Source organism: Pinus tabuliformis, chromosome 8 (genome assembly GCF_031772625.1).
Source record: "Pinus tabuliformis cultivar Carrire ecotype Pingquan chromosome 8, CPIR1, whole genome shotgun sequence".
NCBI classification, from domain to species: Eukaryota; Viridiplantae; Streptophyta; class Pinopsida; order Pinales; family Pinaceae; genus Pinus; species Pinus tabuliformis.
Window position 1 is genome coordinate 652,208,150 of NC_142294.1, and position 19,099 is coordinate 652,227,248.

Consider the following 19,099-nt stretch of genomic DNA (forward strand, 5'->3'; position numbering starts at 1 on the left):
CACTATTTTATGTTATAATATATATATATATTATTTCAAATAACTTTATGTTATTGTAAATAGTTATAGAATTATTTTATGTTATCTATGGCTATGATATATAGCTATATGATGCTATAGTATAATAGTTAAATTTCATATCTAGTTAATAAAAAATTATGTTATGAACTATATATATATATAGAGAGAGAGAGAGAGAGAACTATGTTATGTTAACTAATTTTATATTATGTTAGAAACAATATATATATAGCTATAATATATTTAGCTATGTGATATGTTATAATCTTATAATTTAGTTATGTGTGTGTGTGTGTGTGTTACATGCTGTGTTATATATGTGTGTGTTATGTTAAATATTTTTTTGTTATACATGTTGAATAATTATAAAGTTCTATGTTATGAACTAAATAGTTATAGAACCATGTTATTTTATAATATATGTGTGTGTGTGTGTGTGTGTTATTTTAAGTAGTTGTAAAACTGTGTTATGTTATATATTTTATATATACAACTATAATAAATAACTATGTGATGTTATAGTTAAATAATAACTAGCATTTGAATTAGAATAACTCTGTTAACAAAAAAAATTGAAAACCATTGTTGAGAATTAGATTTGTATTTAGTAGCTTCGAATTCATTAAAATATGCAATGTAAATCTCTTTAATGTAAATCTCTTTGCATAGAAAATAAGAAAGAGAAACCTCCTGAGTGACCTAAAATTAACAAACAACATAGATGGGATAGATGGGACATCATGATTAAAAGTATCTTTGCATAGAAAATAAGAAAGAGAAACCTCCTGAGTGACCTAAAATTAACAAACAACATAGATGGGATAGATGGGACATCATGATTAAAAGTATAAAAAAAATGCTTAAAATGAATAGTACAAGATTGTGTAAATATTGTTGGACATAGCAAAGTATTTCACCCTGACTTAATATTTTTAGCACACAATACAGTAGATACCCACATACACCAAAAAAAACTAAAACTATTTTAAAGGTTTTAACTTTCTCTCAGTCAAAACTAGGGAAATATTCTACGGAACAAAGAAGAGACAAAACAACTGTATGAAATGATATTGGAAAAGATTGGCTACCATGATAGTACAACAATCCAATTAAAGAGAAAATAGGAGGAAGTAGCTCACCAGGTATCAATCTAGTCAACCAACATCCTACTGAAATGAAACTAATTCAAGAAACTAATGGAAAAAGTTGTCTTTCCTTTAAAACACATTAATTCAAATTATAGCTACTTTACTAAAAGAGTAAAGAGTCGCATCTAACTATTATTGGTTTACGCACTACTATACATCTATAGTGGATGGCACAAATTTGGTACAAAGTGCATAATTGAATATATTTACCTTCAAGAAATATTTAGTGATGGTTTCATGTTTCCAAACCAATGTTTTGTGACTAAAACATGTAACTTTAATTTACCTTTAAACTGCAGTGCATCACTCACCCAAACGTTTCTAGCTGAGAACACAACATAGAATTGATTAGAGTGGCTAATTAAATCTATTAAATTTTAAAATAAACAAGTGAAAAACATCATATAACTAAACATATGATCATAGAGAAACATCAATCATGCCATGACTAACCAATCCAAGCTAGTCTAGGACCACAAATATGGGTATTATGACGCAGATTCATCAGTATATGTAACTCATTGCATCCAGAACGACTTCAAAGAGGACTTTGGCATGGCCTTCTTACTCTTATGATTTAGCACTTTATTGGGTGAAAAATAATCCATTTAACATTAGTCTCTAGTTCTACTTTAAAATCATTAAAAATATATATATATTACGAATGTGGAGAAGCAACCAATGTGACAAAATCAGTCACCAGTACCTCCAAGAATAATGTTTTACTTCAGACAAAAGACATTATAGACTCGAATAACAACAAACGTGGAAGAAATTTTCAAGTAGAAAATAATCTGACATTTCTTTTCCTACTCGATGATGGATTGAATAACACCAACACCAACGGTCTTACCCCGCTCCCTAATGACAAATCTCATACGATGTTGACATGCTACTACATTTCTCAAATCGACAACCATCTTCACACGGTCCCTAGGAATTACTATCTTTGACTTCTCATTCTTGTCACTCATTATGGAAGTTAGCTTGTCAGTGACATTATTAGTTCTCATGTAAAACAGGGGCCTGTAGCCAGGGAAAAATGGAGAATTCCTCCCCCCTTCTTTCTTGAGCACATACACAATTGCTGAAAATTCTGAATGAGTTATACTCCTAGGCTTTTCCAAAGCCATTCCCTTCTCTATATCAGCCTTCTAAATACCTCTGAGAAGCATACACATATTGTCCCCTGCAACTAAGTTATCCAATACCTTTTGGAAAATATGAAGCACAGTCACAGTAGTCACCCTCGTTTCCCTCAATCCAATAATCTCCACAGGCTCTCCAACCTTAATATACCCTCTCTCAACTTGTCCAATTGCAACAGTGTCATTACCAATGATAGGAAAAACATCATCTACAGCCACCAGAAAAGGAAGCTCAGTCTACCTTTGTGGAATTGGAATATATTCATCCATTGCAGCCATGAGATCATAAATCTTATCCACCCACTTATTCTCACCTCGTTTGATGTTTGTATTTTCCATCAAATCCTATAAAGAAAGGAACACTGACCCCGAAACAATCGGGACACCATCCCATGAAAACTCATAAGAACTCAAGATCTCCCTCACCTCAAGCTCAACCAACTGAAGCAACTCCTCCTCATCAACCTGATCCAATTTGTTCAAGAACACCACTACGTTGAGTACACCACTTCACACGGGTTTTAAACTACAATGCATTACTCACCCAAACTTGTGTAGCTGAAAATACAACATAGAATTGAATAGAGTGAGTAATTCAATCTATTAAAATTTAAAACAAACAAGTGAAAAATAGGCTATAACTAAACATATGCTCACTAAGAAACATCAATCACACTATATCTAACTAATCCAAGCTAGTCCAAGAAAAGAAATTTGTGTATTATGAAGCATATTCATCAGTATATGTAACTCATTACATCCATAATGACTTAAAGAGGACTTTGGCATGGCCTTCTCACTCTTATGATTTAGCACTTTATTGGGTGAAAAAAAAAACATTTAACATTAGTCTCTAGTTCTTCTATAAAAGCATTACAAAAAAGTTATATATGAATGTGCAGTAATAGTCAATGTGACAAAATCGGTTACCACTACCTCGAAGCATAATGTTGTACTTCAGACAAAAGAATGTATGGACTAAAATAACAACAAATGTGCAAGAAAATTTTCAAGTAGGCAATAATATGACATTTCTTTTCCTGAATTGTTGTGACTGAGGAAGCATGCAACATAAAATAATGACTTATTTTCAGCAGCAGGAAAGTGCTACAAATTTATCAAATGGAGAATTCAGTCTAAATAAATAATCACAAAAACCAAACTTATTGGGGTCATCATTGATTAAGGTGCTTTTATTAAGAGTTTTAAACTTGTCCATGCCCCTAATTGGACAAGCCTCTTGACATCCTACTTTGAGACAACATAAGTTTCATAAGTGTTAAAGAACTCATAACTCCATTCAAATTTGCCGATTTTCAAGAAGAAAGAAAAAGAGTAGGAAGAAAATGATCTTGTAGATCAACTGAATGTAACCACTCTTAATTACTCCTCAACTATATATTCAAGAATTGTAAAACTTTTATGGAGCAACTCTGAACACTTTTTACCATGTATACTTCAAAGGTAATTTGAACACTAATGGAAAATTGTAGGAGACAATGGCTCCTACACTAGTTTCAGATGGAGCTTTGAGTTAAATGAAGGTTTAAAATAAAAGTATTAACTATCCAACGAAAAAATAGTGAAATGTAAGCACTGTACAATCAATTTCCATGAAGAGAGATGAGTAATTACTAAAGATTTTAAAGGATACATGTAATCATGAAGAGAAGGAAGGTGGGATGAATTATCTTCCCAAAATTGAGTTACATGGCATATGTAAAGTTGCCTATCAACAAATTTGTAAAACTAGAAGAACGCATGGATAATCGACCATCCTTAAAAAACATACCTTTTATGGAATAAGGTTGTTGAAATCCCAAGGACTTCATTGGTGTAGCTTCATTAATACTCATAGATCTTGAAGAGAAATAAACACCATTCATTTCAGTCATAGCTCGGTTATTCTCATTATCATCATGGAATCTGACAAACCCATAACATTTCGTGCGACCTTTATTTGCATCTATCACAATTTTTGCATCTTTAACGCATGGATATAGACTTTGGAAAGTTTCTTTCAACATAATATCAGTGAACTCAGGACCGAAGTCTCTAATAAATATGGAATACCAAGTTCTTGGTTATGTACGTCTGTCACTAACTCCAAAAGTAGCCCAATTCAACCTAAAACGTTATTGAGCATTGGGCATGGGTGAACCATGGAAATTCTGACCATTGAGCATGGGTGCATCATGGAATTTCTGTAAAATTCTTTCTGCAGTTGTATGAGAATCAAATTCCACAAATTCGCAACTTGTGATTGCCCCTTTTTCTTATTCCGAACAATCTTAACAAAAACAACACGCGGCTCCAAATAGAATCAATTAATTTCAGCATTAGACAAATTAGTCTATTCTTCTATTAACAAATTAATGGAATTTTCAACTTTACCAATTGGGCGTTTTCCACATACCCGCTACTTAAGAATTTTGTTAAGAACCTTTGTGACATCATGTCTAAGAATCAGGTAATATACAACAAAGCTACAGGCACCTACATGCTCCCATATCGATGGTTTATGGAAAAAACCTTGTGAAACAATAATGAAGATATAGGAAACATGCATTCGATGTCATATAGTAGAAGATACTAGTTTGAAATTGTATATAGTTTCCAATCTGCACAACTTGAGAATTTTGCTAAGAATATTTGTCACATCATGTCCAAGAATCAGATAATATACAACAAAGCTATAGGCACCTAGATGCTCCTATATCCATGGTCTATGGAAAAAATCGTGTGAAACAATAATAAAAATATGGGAAACATGCATTCTTCTTCATGTCATATAGTAGAAGAAACATGAAACATGCATTCATTCATATTCGTTGCATCTTCATGTCATGCCATATAGGAAAATACGAGAAACATGGATTCATCTTCATGTCATATATATATATATATAATTTTTTTAAGAACCTTTGTCACTTCTTGTCCAAGAATCAGATAATATAAAAAAAAAAAGGCTACAAGCACCTACATGCTCCCATATCGGTGGTTTATGGAAAAAAATCTTGTGAAACAATAATGAAAATGTAAATAACATGCATTCATCTTCAGTAGTACATATAGTAGCAGAAACATAAAACTTTCATTCATTCATCTTCATGTCATCTTCATGCCATGTCATATAGGAAAATGCAGGAAACATGCATTCATCTTCATGTCATATATATAGTTTAAATGTATGGAGATAAAATGGATACCAAAATTCCTAATCAAAACATGCATTCATTTTCATGTCATATACTAGTAGATACTAGATTGAGATTATAGAGCTTCGAACAATGGAAATAAAATGATATCAGGATTCATGACCATGAGTATTTAATTGAAATGAATCTAAAACTAATGAGACAGAAAAAGGTATAGCACCCAAAAGTTTCAAAACATGATGCGTAGATTCCTTTACATTGAATAAATAACCTCTAATATCTATATCATAAAGACGATATATAAGTTGTTTTAAAGGCTTAATAATAATTGTAGGGCTCAACAAACTGAAAGGAGTTATGAGTTGATATTCAGATAAACAAATGGAAGCATTATGCATTTACAAGATTAAACAACTTATAAAAGTGGTTGCTTTAGTTTCTTATATATTTCTTTGATGTGTATTCAAAGAGAGGAAGAGGTGCAAACGAAATTGCATCAATGTTGGTGAGGGAACTACTGAAAAAAAATGCAATATTTTGTATTCACTACTATCAAATATCTGATGGAACAAAGTTCATGCCATTCATGGGGTCTTCACTCAATTAACCTCTTACATATCACATGCATTTATGGCATACTAAATAATACCCCTAATTTGATTACATATTGGAAAATATCTCTAAAAATCACATTATTTAACCCCCTACCATTGCAAACCCAGAAAACCTTCCCAATTTAAAAAAACCCTACTTATAGTAGATATTGTAGGTATCCATTTTTTCATCAACGTTTTTTATAGCCATTTATATTTTTTTCATTAATTTGAGCTCCACAATATATTATGTTATGTTTTCCTCAATATATATGCCCCAATATGAATGCACGTGGTATGGTATTGCTCCCCGAGTGAAGCCCCCGTGATGCCATTTGAGAAACTATTCATATATACAGTGTGAGCAATGGAAATGGCAACACCAGTTTCTATCTACGATAATACCAAGATGGTAATTTTGGGACTGCCAATCCATCCGAAATATTCTTGCCTTATCTCTTTTGTGAATATGTATAAGGCATTGCAAGAAGGCCTTCAACTTATTGAGGAAGTCAATCATTGGTTGTAGACGATGGAGAAGGAAGACAAGGCGAGGAAGGTTACAAGCCTTTATGTCAAGAAGAGAAACTTGATGGGCTTGTATCTCTTTACAATATTCATATAGTAGGGGTAGGTACTTGTGTTTCCTACGTATGATGTATTAGCACTCACCTCCCACATCTACCCAAGTAACTGACCAGCGAAGGTAAACATGCGACGAGAAACCACTATGATATGATTCAACCTCCTAAGTTACATTAAGGAAGTGGAACCAATGGAAACACACCATACAGACATCCAAGATCATCAAGGGAACCCTTAGAGGACAATTCAATCACTCAGACAGCCTCTCCTTGGGTCCCACTATTGTTTTAGGTCTATTGGGCCATAGTCTCTAATTCTGTGGGCAAGGGAGTGGCCAACAACCTAAAGTTGTTCTCATAGGTCTGCCTGCCAACGACTGTGGACCAGAATTGCCAATGTTGTGCCAACGACCCTAGGATTTAAGCCACCTTTTCACGCTCAGAGCCTAGATCACTGCCCGCCTAGATCACTGCCCATAATTGATCCATATCTTCAAATTAGTATATAACATAGAAATAACAATACTAAAGAAAATACTTGTTCAATACCTTGACTACACCCATACTAGCCATGACAGCCATTTTGTCAAACATATTGCAAATGTGTAATCTACAGGTGTAATTCACAGTTCTGAGCACGGGGGTTTCATACTTAGCTGAGAAACGCTAAGAACCATTGATGCCTCAATGTATCAACTGCCATTCCATCCATTAGGTGATAGATACATTGATCATTCAATTATAAGTAAAAACATGGTGAGAGACACACATGGCTTCTATCATAAAACACATACATAACCAACATAAAATTAGTAGAAAATACTCATGAAAGTACAGTGATATAGACCACATATAATCCATAAAAATTCTCATAGAAATACAAGAAGAAATAACCATTCATTAATGATGCAAAATCCAAACCCGGGATGGGACTTCCACTTCCACCTGACCGTAGAACGGCTAAGCTAAATCTCTCTTCTGCCATTCACTCGCGTGCCATATTCCAAGCATGAATGTGGAATATCATAGAACACATCAATCAAAACTCATCCAGGGCTTCCAAAGGCCATCCACCTCAACCCATCAAACAATGATTCCACCTCATGGCTGGACATCATAAAACCATCATCAAACTGGTCTCCATACAAGCCTTACAGGGCTTCTAGAGCATTTGTTCCAACCAAGGCTTCCAAGACTAGCAACTTAACCCACAACTCTCGTCGGGCTTCCAGAGCATTTGTCCAACCAAGGCTTCCAGACCGTTTGTCCAACCAAGGCTTCTAGGACTAGTAACTCAACCCAATCTGTTACAGGGCTTTTATAGCGTTTGTCCAACCAGGGCTTCTAGGAACTGATAACTCAACCCAAGCTAAGGAAAAATGAGAACCAACCAAAAAATTAACAAACAAAAAACAACAAAAAAATAAATAAATAAATAAACCCACAATCACCACGGCTATCCGGGAAATGGCAAGGCTAGGAAATCCATTATCAATCCAGGAAATCCTCCATACCAATAACAAATCACAAACAAGAAACCACATGCATGCCAAATCTAGTGAAGGAAATATATGTGTAACTCCGTACCTACAAGAAAACCTGATGTAGTTGTCGATCCAGATGCCTCCTTGCGCTTTCTTGCTTTTCCTTTGCCTTCAAGAGTGCTCCAATAAAACTCTAAGTGCCCAAGAGTATAAGAGAAAGAATAATCAGAGAGAACTCCAACACTGAACTGACAAAAGGCTACCAATTGATCTTCATAAGCCTTTTTATGGATAGGCTTCTATTTTCTTCATTTCCATTATTTTCCTTCATTTTCCTCCTCACATGCAACTTGTTACCTTTCACCTCCCTTTTCTCTTAATTTCCATTATTTTCATAAATAAATGTGCCAAAAATGTCATTTTTCCTTTCCAAAGCCTTAGCCATTTCCTTTGCCAATTTCCTTAGCTATAAACAACCAAATGAACACCCCCTAAGATGTCTTTCCCAACATTCAGCTTGGTAAGTGTCCCATTGACCGTGGTTATTGTTTTTAGCTTTTATTACATGTAATTTTCACCAAGGGTGTTACAGAACCCTGACCCTTGGGGGACACCATCCTTGGTGTTCAACCACACATATACCTCAACAACCTGCTAAAAGAAGACATACTACTCATGGAGCTTTATAACACATCTTGATGCAATATTTACAATGAAAGATCTGCTCAAGAGAAAAACATCATAACAACATGACAACACACCGCATAGTGGAGCTTTATAATACACCTCATTGTGATATTTACAGTGATCATCCTGTTGAATGCCAACTCATATAACATCATAACATCATGATAACATAACCACATGATAGCATAATAACATGACACCCATACTTCATAGTGGAGCTTTATAACATAGCTCGTTACGGTATTTACATCCATACACAAGTGTACATATAACAACATCATCAAAATATAGATACCAAAACATATGCCAAATCATATATCAAAAAATATACTAAACACCATGTCTAAGCATATATCGAAACATCATATAGCATATATAAACCATCATAAAGTGTATATCAACCACCATATATCATATATCAAACCATCATAAGCAAATACTAAACCAACGTAAGCAAATACTAAACCACCATAAGGCACATATACCACACCACCATATCAAGTTTCTTTGCCTCAACCAACAAACAAGGAAGGATACGTGGCCCACATATGATATGTGATCTCCCATGTAGTTTCATTGCACCTAAAGTGCTTCCATTGCACTTTAACTTGCTCAATTGCTCAGTTCTGGAGCATGACTACCTTTTTCTGCAATATCCACTGAGGCTCTGATTGGAATTCTCCATCTGGTTCCACCTATAATATAGACCAATCAATTACATGATCAACATCTTTTAACATACTTCTTAAGAAATGAGACATGGAAAACATCATGGAATTTCACTGTCAGAGGTAATGCGAGTTGATAGGTTACTGATCCAATCCTCTCAATAAAGCTGAAGGGTCCACAAAACCGTGGTGCCATCTTGGCACATGAGCCAATCCGCAAGGAGCTCTTGTTCAATTTGATGTGAAAGTACACCTATTCCCCAACCTGGAACTCCTTGAACAACCTGTTGTTATCTGCATAGCTTTTCTGCCTATCCTGTGTTGCCCTTAGATTCTTCTTTATTCCCTGTGTTACCTGTTCCATGTTTACTAACATATCTAGTCTAATCAACACCATGCTAACCAAATTACTCCAACTGATAGGAGTATTACAACTCCGCCCATACAGTGCCTCAAAAGGACTCATCCTCAGTGACTCTTGATAGTTGTTGTTGTATGCGAACTCTACCAAAAGGAGATACTCTTCCCACTTCCATTGCTGATGAATCACATACGTCATCAACTTTTCCTGTAATATCCTATTGACCCTCTTTGTCTATCCATCTGTTTGTGGATGATAAGTTGTGCTGAAGGCCAACTCTGTGCCCAAACCTGCAAATAACTCCTTCCAAAACTTGGAAGTGAACTTCGCATCTCTGTCTGATACAATATTCTTTGGAACACCGTGTAGTCTAACCACATCTCTGATGAATACCTATGCCACATCACTAGCTGAGAACATATATTTCACTGGAATGAAGTGTGCAACCTTTTTCAACCTGTCCATAATGACCATGATGGAATCATGCTACTTCATTGTCTTTGGAAACCCTATGATGAAGTCCATGGAAATGACCTCCCATTTCCATTATAGAATCGCAATCGGCTGTAGTAGTCCAATTGGACGTTTACACTCTGCTTTCACTCTATGACAATCAAAAAATATAGCCACAAACTCTGCTACATCCCTCTTCAAATTCAAAGAATAGTAAGATCTCTTCGCTATTGTTAGTGTCTTCTGGTAACTTGGGTGACCTGAATATGGTTTTGCATGAAACTCCCTCATGATCATCTTCTTGATATCATTGTCATCCAGCACATATGTCTTGTCTTGGAACCTAACCAATCCATCTCTTGTAGAACAGTAGTCCAATTCTTGTGCACCTGCCCCTGTACCTTTACCACTACTTGTACCTATACCATCACTTGCGCCTATACATATACTTGTACCATCACTTGTACTATGTACTTTTAGCTATACTCTACTGCAACATGTGCATAATCTCCATATATCTGACATCTTGTTGTCCTGTCCGCAAGATCTTGTCCTGTAACTCTGTCTCATAAGAGCTCATTGTTGATAATTGATTCACATGTACCTGCCTGCTAAGAGCATATGCCACTCTATTCTCCTTAAATTTGATGTATTTGATTTCAAAGTCGAACTCGTTGATCGTGGCCAAACACTGAGCCTTCCTACCATTCAGATTTGGTTGGTCAAATAAATACCTCAACCCATTGTGATCACTCATCAATGTGAACCTCCTGCCTAGAAGATAGTGTCTCCACATCTTCAGTGATGTATGATAGCTACCAACTCAAGATCATGTGTGGGATAGTAATGTTCGTGCTCATTCTGTTTCTGCGACTCTATAGCATACTACTTGTCCATCCTGCATAAGGACTCCACCAAGTCCTCTCTTGCACATATCTGTGCACACAACAAACTCTCTGTCTGGGTCTGCAATCTTCAACACTAGTGCATGTGTTAAAAACTACTTGATCTACTCAAAACTAGCCTCACATTCCTATGTCCATTCAAACTTCTTATCCTTACTTTGCAAAGACATGCTAGGATAAGAAATCAACGAGAAGTTTCTGATGACCCTCTTAGGAGCGACCCACTCCATGATGGCTCTTATCCTTTTTGGATCTACTGCAATCCCTTCCTTGGAGATGACATGCCCCAAGTAATGTACCTTCGTCTGAAAGAAACTGCATTTTCTAAGCTTAGCATACAACTGATTCTCTCTCAACAACTGCAATATTGCTACAAGGTGCTTGACATGTTATTTTTCATTTTTAGAACATACTAGTATATCATCAATGAACACAATAACAAGTTTATCCAAATATTGACGTAATACATTATTCATCAAGCACATTAATGTCATTGGAGAATTAGTAAAGCCTAATGGAACTACAACAAACTCATAATGCCCATACCTAGTCCTGAACGCAGTCTTGTAAATGCCTCTTCCTTGATGTGTACCTGATGGTATCTGGATCTCCAATCAATCTTTGAGAACACTGCTTCCCCCTTAATTTGATCAAAAAAGTCATCAATCCTCGGCAAAAGGTACCTATTCTTGATAGTCACTTTGTTCCACTGCCTATAATCAATGCATAATCTGAGACTACCATCTTTCTTCTTCACAAACAAGACTGGTGCACCCCATGGTGATACACTTGGCCTAATGTATCATTTGTCTAACATTTCCTTCAATTGTGGCTTTCGTTCTACCAACTTAGGTGTGTTCATCCTGTAAGGTGCTTTTGATGCTAGAGATTCCCCTGGCACTAACTCAATAGAAAATTCTACCTCCTTGTGAGGTGGGAACTATGTAATGTCCTCAGGAAATACATTCCTGAACTGCTATAAAATTGGATACTTGTTCAACACATCTGCGTTCTCAACCTCCTTACCCTTATCACTAGAAATTTGCACTACGAATAACTTGCACCCTTTCCTATGGCTAAGCTTTTCTTGCATAGTTGTTACCGTCCTAACTGATGTGGCCTTCTTCTTACCTGGTAAGACTCTTAGTTCTCCATCGTCATCAACACACTAAATAGATTTTTCATACTAGTCTACCTTGGTTCTATGTAAATAAAACCAATCCATGCCCAACAACATCATGTATGAACCCAACGGTAATACATTTACATGTGTTGTGGTAGGCATACCATTTAAGTCAAATGAGAAAGCTCTTACCCGATGATGAACTCGCTTCTTCATACCTATAGTCAACTTCACTAATCAAGATTCTGCATGCAAATCCTTATTCAAACCACACTTATCCACCAAGTCGGGACTAACATAGCTATAATTAGATACAAGGTCAATCAAAATAGAAATAACTTGATCACAAAGCTTACCATCCATCTTGATGATAGATCCCTGATGCTCTACCTGGTTTTTATCCAAGGTTGCATAGATATGTAGAATAATGTAACCAATGTCTCAAACAATTTTCACCTCTTCTGCACTATATATGTGAGGTCTACTACCTTGATTCTATGGAAAATCTCTCTTGCAATGATCTTTGCCACAAGTCCAACACTCTATAGTCTTCTAGCCTCCATCCTTATTCTTTTCTTTAGATCGATGTACATGTCCTCTCTTTGATGCATTGAGCCTCTTACGTGGTGCAACATTCTCCTTGTTATATGTACCCTATGTCCTTTCTCGTTTTTTATCCCATTTTCCTTTGTTCTCTACATTACCTCTCCAGCTTAGCTTAATTTCAATGTTGCACTTTGATTGTTCATAGCAGTGCTTCAACTTTCGAATGGCCTCCTCCAAATATCTAGGCACATCGAACTCAATCCTATCTTTGAATGCAACCGGTAACCTAATAATGAACCTCTGAATCTTGGCCTTCTCCTCTGTGAGGTAAGGCACATATCTCAGTAACTCCAAGAATTTACTAGTGTACTCGTCATCTGTCATGGAACCCATCTTTAGTTCATAAAATTCTTTTGTCCTATCATCAAAGTACCTTTCTAACAAGTACTTCTTAAATAGCCACTCAAACTCACTCCAAGACAAATCTTCTTCATGAATACCCCTGACATTCTTCACATATTCCCACCACATCTCCACTTTACCTTTGAGACTGAAGGTACCTACTCTAGCTTTCATGTTTTCTAAGTAATCATGCAACCTGAAGAACTTCCTCATGCCAAGAAGCCATGCCTTTGCATCCCGTGGTTTCTTCTTTCCCCATCAAAAGTTGGTGGCTTTGCTTTCTTAAATTCATCCGACAAGTATCCCCTATCACTCCTATAAGGATGATACCAATGACGATCATAGTGTCTATCTGAATCAGAACTAGAATCATACCTGTGTTTGTTCCTTCTCCTCTCCAGACTGTCCAAAAATCTGTCATCTCAAATTGCATCCTCTATCTGATCAGTGACCGCCATGCAAACCACTGCGATATGCCCCATTGGTTTTGTTCCCCTGCTCATGAATGATTCGAAGCAGCCCCTATCGTTGCAAATCTGACAATTTCTGAAGTATGACTGCATTTACGTCTGCTAGATTTTCCTATGACTATATGATTATGTCATTATCTACTTTACAACTCCTTATCTCTTCCTTTAAGCTTCTCAGTGTCATTTCGAATTCGAAATATTTCCCAACACCATACTGCTCTTCGAATTCATAGGGAGAGTCTCTATAGTCAACCATCTTGCTAGCGATTTGATATTTCTTCCTGCAAGGTATACCATGTCAGTGAAACCAAATCACAATAAACCAACGTACCTTAGTATAGCTCGGGAAAGATACATTGTCTGCAAGATCAACAGATTAACGTGATACATGCATAACATAATCATAACGATATATAAAAATAGTACATCAGCATATAACCATGCAACTGTCATTCTAGCTAGGGTCCAATCATCAATGCATGACAACCATCATCATTACGTCACTATACACTTGACCACATGCAAACATGAACATGCATAAGTGATGCATAACCATCCACACATATCCATAAACATATATGACCAAGAATGAATGAATAATATTTGAAATCAAACCTACAAGAATGATACATGCAACCAAGCATACAAGAATGTAACCAAACATGCAAGAATATAACCAAGCATATTGCAACGATACATTTTAGTAACATAAATCAACATGTAACCAGTCATACACTCACAATGATGCATTCCACAAGCACACCTCAAATTTCACATGACGACATCACTACGACCATGAACAACATCATGCAAATGAAACAAGCACATGAAATGTAGGTGTGAGAGACACACATACAACTGACATGCATGCATGACCAACACATAGTTCATCCAGTCTGAGGGGTGAACCATGCTCTAAAACCACTCTCTTACACCCTCCTCTCACATCTACCCAAGAAACCGACTAATCAAGATAAATGTGCGATGATAGGCTACTATGATATGATCTGATCTCCTAAGTCACATTAAGGAAGTAGAACCGACGGAAACACACCATACAAACATCCAACGTCATCAACAGAAACCTCAGAGGACAAGTCAACGACTCAGTTAACCTGTCCCTAGGTCCCACCATTGTTTTAGGTCCCTTGAGCCATAGTCGCTCACATGCCTTGGGTAAGGGAACAACTAGCAACCTAAAGTCACTCTCATAGGCCTACTTGCCAATGAATGTGGACCAAAATTCTCAGTGTTGTGCCAGCGACCCCAGGATTCAAGCCACTTTTTTCAGTCTTAGATCCCAAGTCACTGCTTAGAATTGATCCATCTCTTCAAATCAATAAGATAACATGGAAATGAGAGTACTAAAGCAAATACTTGTTCAAGACCTTGACTTGACCCTTATTATCCATGACAAACATTTCATCAAACATATTGCAAATGTGTAATCTACAGGTGTAATTCACAGTTTTGAGCATAGGGGTCTCATACTTAGCTGAGAATCACTAAGAACCATTGATGCCTCAATGCATCAACTACCATTCCATCCATTAGGTCATAAATACATTGATCATTTAATTATAAGTAAAAACATGGTGAGAGCCACACATGGCTGCTGTCATAAAACACATACATAACCAACATAATAGCAACAAAAAATACTCATGAAAGTACAATCATATAAACGACATATAATCCATAAAAATTCTCATAGAAATACACGAAGAAATAACCATTCATTAATGATACAAAATCCAAACCCGGGATGGGACTTCCACATTCCACCCGACCGTAGAATGGCTGAGCCAAATCTCTCTTCAGCCATTCAACCCCGTGCCATATTTCAAGCATGAATGTGGGACCTCATAGAACACATCAGTCAAAACCCATATAGGTCTTCCAAAGGATATCCACCTCAACCCATCAAATAGTGATTCCACCTCATGGTCAGAGATCACAAAGCCATCATCAGATTGGTCTCCATCCAAACCTTCCAGAGCTTCCACTTTGTTCCAACCAAGGCTTCTAGGACTAGTAACTCAAACCACTAAGGGCTTCCAGAGAATTTTTCCAACCAAGGCTTCCAAGACTAGTAACTCAACTGAAGTTGTTGCAGGGCTTGCAAAGCATTTGTCCAACCAAAGCTTCCAAGAAATAATAACTCAACCCAAGCTAAGAAAACATGAGAACCAACCAAAAACAAAACAATGAAAATAAATCCACAATCACCATGGCTATCCAACAAATGGAAATTCTGGGCAATCCACTGTCAATCTAGGAAATCCTCCATGCCAATGAAATATCAAAACCAAGAAACCACATGCATGTGCCATCATGTCATGCATGCCAAAACTAGTGAATGAAACATACATGCAACTTGGTACCTGCAAGTAAATATGATGTAGTTGTTGATCCTTATGCCTCCTTGCACTTTTCTACTTTTCCTTTACCTTCTTGCTCCAAGCATCCAAGTATGCCACACCCTTCAAGGGTGCTCCAAGAAAACTCTAAGTGTCCAAGAGTATGAGAGAGAGCTCCAACACTAAACTGACAAAAGGTTACCAACTGATTCTCAAAAGCCTTTTTTATGGATGAGGCCTCTATTTTTTTCATTTTCCATTATTTTCCATCATTTTCCTCCTCAGATGCAACCTGTGACCTTTCGCCTCCCTTTTTTCCTAATTTCCATTATTTTCATAAATAAATGTGCCCAAAATGCATTTTGTCTTTCCAAAGCCTTATAGTCATTACCTTTGCCAATTTCCTTATCCATAAACAACCAAATTAACACCCCCTAGGATGTTTTTCCCAACATTCAGCTTGAAATAAGTGTCCCATCGACCATGGTTATTATTTTTAACTTTTATTACATGGAATTTTCACCAGGGTTGTTACAGATGTAAGCATTTCCATACATGCGAGAGTAGTGGCTGAAGGAAAACAATGGGGAGATGCGAAGTTCAACCAATGTTTTGACTTAAGAGATGGAAGTGAATGTCAAGTCTTGCCGATCTGTTTTGCGAATGTCTAGTATCGACTTTGGCAATGTCTTTCCCTGCGATTTATGTATTGTCAAGCCCCATCCCATTCAAAGTGGAATTTGGTGACGAGAACCTTGCATTAATAGTGGAACATAAGTTGGGTTGAAGGCATCCCACAGTGGGCCTTTGTATTGGAAGAAGTCAAAAACAACAAATAATGGAAATTTAGGGGCTTTTGATCCAGGCACATAGAAAATGGAAATAACTTTTCCAAGGGCTCCATTGACAGGACCTGCTTCAACCCACAAGTTGCATGTGAGGAAACCCTGTTTCTCATTGGAAATACGAACTTTTGCATCCAACTATTCATATTTTTCTTGTGTACCAAGAGGATGGTGGTTCATTTTCTTTGCGTAGCATCGTGCAATTGGAATGCTCAAGTTTTATAGCATCTGTTTGTTATCCATTTCGAAAACTAGGTTTGTTGGATATAGGTGCATTGCATTATTGAATACATGTTGTTCATCCATTGACAAAAAAGGAAATTTTCCTTGACATGAGAAGGTTCCAATCCTCGATAATAGGTGTTGCATAACTAATATTTGTAAGAATTTGGATAAATGCAACCTAAGTAGGGTCGGCTCATTGTTGACGAAAGATGGTAGATAGTGTGACCACTGTGTCAAAGTTGCGCCAAAGGGTATTGCTGCGTGAAGTTCCGACATACATGGGGATGTCCTTTACAGGAGGTAGTTTCCCAAGATCACCAACAAGAATGATAGAATGATTTTCGAAGGCATATTGCAATATGAAGGGAATACCTCCCTTCAGTGATTGTTTATGCGTGAAAAAATATTAGGCCCAATAAACCTCATCTCGTCGATTAAAATGTATTTGACATGACAAAGTTGTTCTTGCATATGTAGAAGTGGTTGGCCTTCAAGAGGATGCATTGAAACTAAAGGAATGTGGAGGGAAGAATGGATTGTAAGTTCATTTATGTTAAATGTTGCAGCACCTGTTGGAGCGAGTAGGAGCAATGGGATTGAATTGGGAGTGCATGCGGACATGAATGTATCTTTTAGGCAATTAATTAAGTGAGACTTCCCCATGCTAGCAGTACCTTAGATGATCATTCTACATGTAGGAATGGAGGAAGTGGCCCTGACGTGGGTGAGGACAATGTCAAGAGAAACTTGTTAAGGGTGCGACAATGATTTAAGGGAGCGGGGAACTAGAGGGGGTAAAATAGATTTGGGTGGATGAGCCACTGAACTTTATGAAATGTATGGTTGTTTCTTGAAAAATGGAAGGGATAGTAGTATGGGCCCAATTATGGTTTGAGTAAAAGTCACAATGGCCAAGCATGTCAAGGTCATTAATTTCCATGTTGTTCCTAGGGTGTAGTTGAGAAAGGAATTTCCATTCATCCATGTCTATGGAACAAGGGGCAGGCATAGTATCAGTGGAGTTGTCATCAGAGCAAGTGGAAAGAGGGTCTTCAGGGGCATGATGAACATGCCATGCAACATATGCATGTTTTTTGTGTTCCCAATGTGAAATGATTTCTTCATCAGTGGAGCCAATGTCCGATGGGAGTGTGTGAAAAGGGAAGTATAGAAGTAGTTCAGTGCAACAGAAAGAAGCGTAGAAAGCATTGGTAGGAGAAGGGATGGAATTATAGAAGGGAAGGACATGAACAATATTGGAAGGGTTTATGTGTTTCCATTGATTTTGTTTTCGATGAGCAAAGAAGGACCATGAATGTGCAGCGTCAATAAGAGGTAGTGTTTCAAGCAAAGGAGGTTTATCCATGTATTCTACAATGAAGGATGGTGTTGGGAAGAGGGCACCTCAACCATGAGAAACACATTTAAAAATAGCTTGGCTAACATTGAGGGAAACAAATGAGTGGCTACAAAGTGAAAGGGGAAGCTTTTGCAGCATGTGGCATGTCTCCTGTGTCGTAATGTCACTATCGACAATTGTTTCTATCAATATTTTCCGAACAACACTTGAAACAGGGGCTTCAAGATGGAGATTTTGAGAGAGCCGAGACAACATTTGGCGATAAATTTCCGATTTTGTTTCTAGTTTCAATGCATATTTCGAGATGTAGTTGAGAACAACATGTCGAGACAAAATCATTTGGAAGTCTATTTTGCTCACCATATGGAGAGCATGTCGGAGTTGTGCACGTGTCACCTATTGTCATTACGTGCTCGGATGTATTTCTTCTGCCCATTGTCATCAATCATCAAAGAGAATGTGGGATGCAAATCCCATGGAGCTCCATAGCAACAGTTCAGAGTAACACTTTTTTGTGAAGACATGAAGAGGGGTGGCATTTTGTATGTCGTTGAATCC

General features: G+C 36.9%; 1 pseudogene; it reads right to left on the minus strand.

The window, feature by feature from the left end:
• Positions 1-1,837: 1,837 nt before the first annotated feature.
• On the minus strand, positions 1,838-9,855 carry LOC149237233 (elongation factor Tu, chloroplastic-like; annotated as a pseudogene).
• Between the last annotated feature and the right edge of the window lie 9,244 nt (positions 9,856-19,099).